The sequence below is a fragment of the Odocoileus virginianus genome, chromosome 33 (genome assembly GCF_023699985.2).
Source record: "Odocoileus virginianus isolate 20LAN1187 ecotype Illinois chromosome 33, Ovbor_1.2, whole genome shotgun sequence".
NCBI lineage: Eukaryota > Metazoa > Chordata > Mammalia > Artiodactyla > Cervidae > Odocoileus > Odocoileus virginianus.
In genome coordinates, this window is record NC_069706.1 from 16,415,457 (window position 1) to 16,421,428 (window position 5,972).

A 5,972-nucleotide genomic window follows, 5' to 3' on the forward strand; every position below is an offset into this window, starting at 1 on the left:
AAAGCTGGATAATCCCTGAGGTTTTAAGTATTCAAAAAAGATCATCTGTCTTGAATTTCTGCAGGTTCTGATCCTTCAAATGTCCACAGTGCATCACCCAATTTATTTTTTACAAGGCAATGAGATGACTTTTGTGAAGTTCAGTTATACGGATTAAAAAAATCATGACTGACATGTTTTTATAATCCTTGAATTGAGGACAGGTGGTAAGAATTAAACTCATAAATAGGAATTGTCTCAATAGATAGCACGTAATGGTTCCTCCTTGAATTCCCACAGTGTGAACTTTTTCATAGCATTTATGTATCTGATTAGGTCTTCCCTGGTGTCTCAGATGGTAAAGAATCTGTCTGCAATGCAGGAGATCCTGGTTCAATCCCTGGGTCAAGAAGATCCCCTGGAGTAGGAAATGGGAACTCATTCCAGTACTCTTGCCTGGAAAATCCCGTGGACAGAGGAGCCTGGTGAGCATGGGGTCGCAAAGAGTCGGACACGACTGAGCAACACACATACACGTCTGATCAGTGGTGAGAGGGACCACTGGGGGAGCTCCGGTGTGGAGTAGAGGGGGCCCTCTATTTCTTCCCTCATGACTGCACCGGCCTGATGCAGGTAACACCTTACACCTGTGTGGTGTTCCGATCTATCCAGTGCTTTCCCCATTTCAATCATCCGGGGATCTTGTTATACAGCAGATTCTAGGGAAGCCCCTGGTGGTCCCTAGGGACTCAGTTGGGCCTTGGCACTCTCACTGCAGGGCCCTAGGTTCTATCCTTGTTTGGAAAACTAAGATCCCACATGCCTTGCAGTGGGGCAAAAAAAAAAAAAAAATCAGATTCTAATCTGTGAGTTCAGGGATGAGGCCCAAGAGCCTGCATTTCTATCTAGTACTGTGGGTCTGAGGACTACACCCTGAGCAGTATGGTTTTATGGCTCCTCCATATTTTAAAACATTTTTATCTTCGTAACAACAGTATTATACTGTTAACATATTTCTCAAAACACATTAACATTTTTTTCCTCATTCAAATCTCTTAACATTATTGCTATAAGACAATTGGTACAAGTTTTATAATCTCCGTTTGACAGATGGAAACTTAGGTACACACAGGTTCAGTGATTTGTCTGATGTCTCATAGCAAGTTACTGACAGAATTGAGCACATTGTGTTCTCTTTGGCCCAGTGGTCCTCAGACTTCAGCAAAGATCAGAACCAACTGGAGGGCGTGTTAAAACACAAATCGTGAGCCTGACCCAGAGTTTCAGATTCATTACCTCTGGAATGGGCTCTAAGAATTTGCATTTCTAGCAAGTTTCCCTTTATGGTGATGTTGAATAACTGTCTCCATGATATTGTGATTTATAAGGAATATATAAATATATATCAAATTTTATATAAATATATATCAATATATATACAAATTTTGGTCATCTGAATGACCAAATATATTGGTCATTCAGATGACCAAAATTTGTCTCATGTCCATATAGTCAAAACTATGGTTTTCCTAGTAGTCTAGTCATGTTTGGATATGAGTTGGACCATAAAGAAGGCTGAGTACTGAAGAATTAAAGCTTTTGAATTGTGGTGCTGGATAAGACTTCTGAGAGTCCCTTGGACAGCAAGGAGATCAAACCAGTCAATCCTAAAGGAAATCAACCCCAAATATCTATTGGAAGGACAGATGCTGAATCTGAAACTCCAATACTTTGGTCACCTTATTTGAAAAGCTCACTGACAAGTTGCTCAGTCGTGTCCAACTCTTTGCTACCCTGTGGACTGTAGCCTACCAGCTCCTCTGTCCATGGGATTTTCCAGGCAAGAGTACTGGAGTGGGTTGCCATTTCCTTCTCCAGGGGATCTTCCCGACCCAGGGATCGAACCCGGGTCTCCCACATTGTAGGCAGACGCTTTACCATCTGAGCCACGAGGGAAGAGCTGACTCATTGGAAAAGACCCTGATGCTGGGAAAGATGGAGGGCAGGAGGAGAAAGGGACAACAGAGGATGAGATGGTTGGATGGCACCACCAACTCAATGGACATGAGTTTGAGCAAACTCTGGGAGATAGTGAAGGACAGGGAAGCCTGGTGTGCTGCAGTTCACAGGGTCACAAACAATCGGACATGACTTAGCGACTGAACAACAACATTTGGCCTTTGTCTAGTTTCTGGCTTCAATCTCCTCAAACTCTTGGAATCTCCTGAGCATTGAGTAATAAAATGTCTTTTTGCTCTGTGAATGAGCTGACTTTTGGAAAGCACCTAAGGTTGGGGGTCAGTTGTCAATGGAGCCAACCACATGACTAGAGAGTTGGAATTTTCACTCCTGACCCCCTTGATTTCTGGGGGAGGGGAGAGGAGCTTGAGGTTGAATCAGTTGCACTGGCCAGTGATTTAGTCAAACACTGGGCTTCCCAGGTGGCTCAGTGGTAAAGAATCCGCTTGCAGTGCAGGAGATGCGGGTTTGATCCTGGGCTGGGAAGATCCCCCCTGGACGAGGTCATAGTAACCCACTCCAGTATGCTTGTCTGAAGAATCCCATGGACAGAGAAGCCTAGTGGGTACAGTCCACGGGGTTGCAAAGAGTCAAAAACGATTAAGGCAACTGAGCATGCACACATGCAACTATGTAATGAGCTTGTCTTAGGAACCCAAAAGGACAGCCTTTTGCCCTTCTTTTTGGAGAGCTTCCATGTGAGGGAAACAGAACACTTCTGTGTGTCCCCGTGCCTGGCCCCAAGCTCTGTGAGGACAGAAGCTCTTTTGTGGAGGACCTTGCTGGATGTAGCTCTTCATCTGTATCCTTTAATATCCTTCCATAATAAATCCGTGATCTAATGACTAAGCAGGTTTTCCTGAGTTATGTGAACCATTTCAGCAAATTAATCAAACCCAAGGAGGGGATCCTGGGAAGGCCTCACTATAGCCAGTCAGTCAGAAGTGCAGGTAACAACCTATGCTTGCAACTGGTGTCTGAAGTGGAGGGTGGTCTTCTGGGACTGAGCCCTTTACCTGTGGAATCTGATTCTGTCTCTGGATAGACTGTCAGAACTGAGTTGAATTCTAGAGGAGCCTGCCTGCGACTGAAAACTGTTGCTTATGTGGGAAACCCTCCACACACGTAACACACTGGAGTTGGGTCCAGGAACCCTTTTCAGTCTCAGAGGACAGCATTCTTTGGGAACCTTCTGTCCAGCTGATAACCATCCTCTTAACACCTGGTTTCTGCTGTTAGCGTTTGAGAATGAAGTTAGATAAAGGAACACATGGAGTCATTAATCTTCAGTATTTTTGGTCAAAGAAATCAAATAACTTTGACCCACAAGTGGGTCAGTGGTAAAGAATCACCTGCCAATGCAGGAGATACAGGTTCTATCTGTGGGTCAGGAAGATCCCCTGGAGGCGGGCATGGCAGCCCACTCCAGTATTCTTGCCTGGGAAAACCCACGGACAGAGGAGCCTGGAGGGCTACAGTCCATGGGGTTGCAAAAGAACCAGACATGACAACTTAGCTACTCAACAATATATATCACTCTATGTTACAAGCTTGAGTGAACTTCATTAACTCCCACCCTTCTTTGTCCTCAAAGCTGTGGTTGATTGTCCTATTGAAGCATTAGTCCCACTTTAGGAAACAATGCTATTTAGAAATTCATGTCTAATAATATGACTTTGTGAAATTCTTGTCAAGATGACTGAAGACACTGATTTACAAGTAAGAAATTGAGTAGTTTAATGAAATAAGCAGTGTTTCTCAAGTCTTTTGAAGTAACTCTTTTATGTTATCTGTCTCCAGGATCCAAGGCAGTCCAATGAACAGCAGAGGATGTGATTTTTATCCCCGCTGATTTTCTTGGAAAGAATGCTATATTTTGATGGCTCATTGTTGACCCTGATGAATCATTACACTCCCAAATCTTTACCTAACTCTAGGTCTGTATTCAGGTTCCTCAAGGACGTTTCCACTTAGGACATTCCACAAACCATTCAACTTTGATTGTCTATTGCGATAGGCACTGTTGGAATGCTTCTCACGATTGAGCTCTTGCTGAGGGCCAGACAGGATAAGCCTGGGTTTAGAGCGTGGGCTCTGGAATTATATAATCTGAGCCCAAATCCTTTTCCTAGTACTGTTGCATGACTTTAAGCAAGTTACTTAACTTCCCTGGGTTTCTTCACTGCAAAAGGGAATTATAATGCTACCGACCTCATGGTGTTCTAGTAGACACACAGAAAGGATCTGAAAGTGTCTAGTAGATGGTAAGTCAATAAATCCTAGTCATCAGCACTTTACTTGCACTCTTTAATCACACCTACTCCCTGGCACGCTACTAATACTGCCCCTATTTTAGAGATGAATTAAGACACTAGCTATATAACTTGCAGAGGTCATATACCCATTGACCAGGAATTCAGATTTAACTTTACCTGATGCCAAATCCTGTTGTTAACCCCTTTACTAAGCCTTCCAAACTTTAATTCATCTGAATTTTCCATTCTTCAAGGCTGATGAGCACCTTAATTGGGCCTGGTTGAGTAAGATGCAATATGGATTTGGGACAAAGGTCAAGACAGGAAACTCTGGCTCTCAAAGGGTCTTCACCCCACAGAAGGGATGCTGTGAACTCTGTACTGCCCCAAGCTAATTCCTTCCCTGTCAGTTGCTGTGTAGTCTCTGCAGGTAGGCCAAAGGGGGAAATTCAGCCCACAGATGTCTTCTTTGGCCCCTTTTTCTTCCTCTTATCACTCCAGTCATGTGGCATGCAGGTCATGCACCTTAGATATATTCCAGTCATTGGACCTTTGTTATTTTAAAATTCAAGAAAATTCATTTGTAAACTTCCCAAGTGTGATTCATTGCCCTCCTGTCAACACCAACTATAGCAATAATCAGCCTGCTTCTCACCACCATCTAGCTGTGTGGGCTGATGGTCTTGCTGCTGCATGTGTGAGGCTGGGAACCCATTAGGATTCGGGAGGGAAGTCATGACAAAGCTGTGGGCCTGTGATCAAGGCTGATGGAGCTGAACGGGGGGTGGGGGGAGGGAGGTAGAGATAGAACTTTGCAATTTTTACTCAACTTCATTTTAAATATTGCTACTTAAGTTCACAATGTGATGCCTGGGAGCTCATGTGGGAAAGTGCAGGCCTGGGAATCAAGGGCTCTACATTATAAAGGTAGACAGAGTGAGTGGTTCTCTGAACTGACTGACCTGGATTTAAATAGCAATTACATCAAGGAATGTGAGATCCTGGGTAAGTGCCTCAGTTTTTTAACTTCACAGGGCCTCAATTTCCTTATCAGTAAAAAGAGGTTAATATCTCTTAAGATTTCTGTGAAGGCTAATTAAAATAATGCACATTAAACCACTAAAATTACCCATAAATAGTAAACAAGAAATTTTATCATGAAATCAGGCTCTATGTCACCAGCTGACATTTCTGGGACCATTCCCTTCCACAGATTTTAATTTACTGTTCTCATCTGTAAAATGAGGCTAAGCCTAGATGTTCCTGAAGTTTCTTCCAGCTCTGTCTGAACAGCTGTTGTAGAGGAGCTTAAAAGGGTACAACTCTGCCCCCTAGTGGTTTGAAGCCCTTATTTCTAGATGCCATCAACAATCCCTCAGACTGGTGTCAAGACTTTCCTACCATTTTCATTTTCTTCCCTATCATTTGGCTTCCCTTGGAGCTCAGGCAGTAAAGAATCCGCCTGCAATGCAGGAGACCTGGGTTCGACTCCTGGGTTTGGAAGATTCCCTAGAGAAGGAAATGGCAACCCACTCCAGGCTTCTTGCCTGGAGAATCCCATGGACAGAAGAGCCTGGCAGACTACAGTCCATGGGGTTGCAAGAGTCTGACACGACTCAGCAACCGAACAACAATGTCTCATCAGCCTCCCTGGTCACTGGAATGACAAGAGCAGCTCCTCTAAATTTTCCAGGTCAGAATATGATGCTTGGTACGCGG